The 1,933-nt window shown below is 46.0% G+C and overlaps 1 long non-coding RNA gene across 1 annotated transcript in view; it reads left to right on the top strand.

Moving 5' to 3' along the window:
* The first annotated feature begins 1,274 nt into the window (after positions 1–1,274).
* The window catches only part of LOC111816083, a 5,177-nt gene continuing 4,518 nt past the window's right edge, over positions 1,275–1,933 (top strand). Inside the window, exon 1 of the long non-coding RNA XR_002820594.1 lies at positions 1,275–1,379. This is a non-coding gene — a long non-coding RNA (uncharacterized LOC111816083). The remainder of the gene's footprint in view (positions 1,380–1,933) is intronic.

The raw sequence follows: 1,933 nt of genomic DNA on the forward strand, positions 1-1,933 counted from the left end.
ATTTTTCCTTTTCTTTTCTGTATTTAGGACAGGGTGTCCAGGGTCTCACTACACAGACTGTACTTGTAGTGATCCTCCTGTTTCCAGTCTCCCAAGTGCTGGAATTACAGGTGTGCTCTACCACACCCAGTCTCAACTGCCTTCTCAGTGCACCCTGGGGGCGGGGCGGGGCTGGCACAGCATGCCAGGAATCAACCCCGGCCACTGGGCTCTGCCTAAGCTGGCACTTTAGTCCGATGAGCTACCAGGCTGGCCCTCATATATATTTTTATGTGATGTTTTATTTACCAAATTGCACTGACAAAGTTTCATGCCAGTAAATGTGACTTTTTTTTTGGCATTAATAAGGAGATACATGGTGGACAGGTTTTAGAGTCAAATAGGGCTGGATTTGAAATAAGTTCTAGTGCTTAATGGTTTGTGGGCTTGGGAAAAAGGATAATCATTTCCATATAATTGGATTTGGTACTGTGCCAGCCCTGCCCCTCCGCGGCATGCTGAGACTGAGACTGGGTGTGATGGTGCGTGCCTGTAATCCCAGCTCTTGGGAGGCTGTAAACAGGTGGATCACTATGAGTCCTATCTAGTAGTGAGACCCTGAACATCCTGTAGACCCTTCTTTAAAAAAATAAAAATTAAAAAATATATAATTGGATTTGGGTTTGAATTTGCCCAGGCTGGGCTTGAATTTGCAATTCCTGTCTCAGCCCTCCAAGTAGCTGGGATCACAGCTGTGAGCCACTAGGCCTGGGTAGGTTGTTTTGAAGATAAAATGAGGTCATAGACGCAAAGTGCCTAGTAGAATTTTTTAAGTGCAAAGGAGGTCTGCTTTGTCCAAGTACTTCCTGTTGTACCCTGTCAAAATTGACTCCATTTTGTTGCCCTTCTAACCTTGCAGAGTTCCTGTTCTGTAGGCGCTGACCCCTCCCAATGCCTCACCCCTTGACTGCCAACTCAAATTCCTCCCAATTCCTCCCAACTCCTCACCCCTTGACTGCCAACTCAAATTCGTCCCAATTCCTCCCAATTCCTCACCCCTATGACTCAAGTCTTATGATATCTGTTCCCCAAACCTTATCTCAATGAACTCTGTATGACTGCCAACTCAGCACCTTCACCCAACAGGACCACCTCATGAACTAATGACCCTGCCACTTCTTCTCCACCCCTCCCCTGTTTCTGCGGTTTTCAAGCTTAAATACTGATCCTTGTTAATGCTGGTGCGCCTCTTTGCACCTTGCATAGAGACCGCTGCTGGGTACCAGCTAAAATAAAGCGCTTCTTTTAACTTTTGGACTTGCCTCGTTGTCATCTGATTTTTGAGTTACAACATTTGGGGGCTCGTCCGGGATCCCTAAAGGCCTCTTCTTTTTAACGCGGTAAGTAAATTTCAACCTAAATTTTGTTATGCCGGCTTAAACTAAAATGTAAATTAATGGTTTTTGATTTGGCTTTACTGATATGGTCGCCGCGTCAACCTCTCCTTTCACTTTGCCTCTTTGCTTTCGTTCTGTTTTCTTGATTTCTTAATGGTTTCTTGGTGATTTCTTGATGGTTTCATAGTGAGTACTCAAATTGGTTTTGGTCGTGGTGTTGACTCACAGACTCTGGTCTCCGAGTCCTTGGAGTGGGACGCCCTCCAAGTCAGATTTTGGGAGATCTCAATTGGAGGCGAATGGACCTAAGTGTCCTTTTCGCTGCAGAGCTCTGTTTTCAGTGAGGCAAATGGACCTAGGTGTCCCTCTTGCCAATTGGTTACCTTTAGAGATTATGGACTTCGGTCATGTGTAGAGGTTTCTGTGACCTCCGGGGTCTCTTTAGGTGAGGTTCTTCTGCCCCTACCCCCTACCCCTATAGATTCTAACTGTAGGGGGCTAGCCGCATGTGTGCGACCTCTTCCTTTATCTCTCTTTGAGATTTATGCCTTCCCTAC

The sequence above is a fragment of the Octodon degus genome, unplaced genomic scaffold (assembly GCF_000260255.1).
Source record: "Octodon degus isolate 3935 unplaced genomic scaffold, OctDeg1.0 scaffold00026, whole genome shotgun sequence".
Classification (NCBI taxonomy): domain Eukaryota; kingdom Metazoa; phylum Chordata; class Mammalia; order Rodentia; family Octodontidae; genus Octodon; species Octodon degus.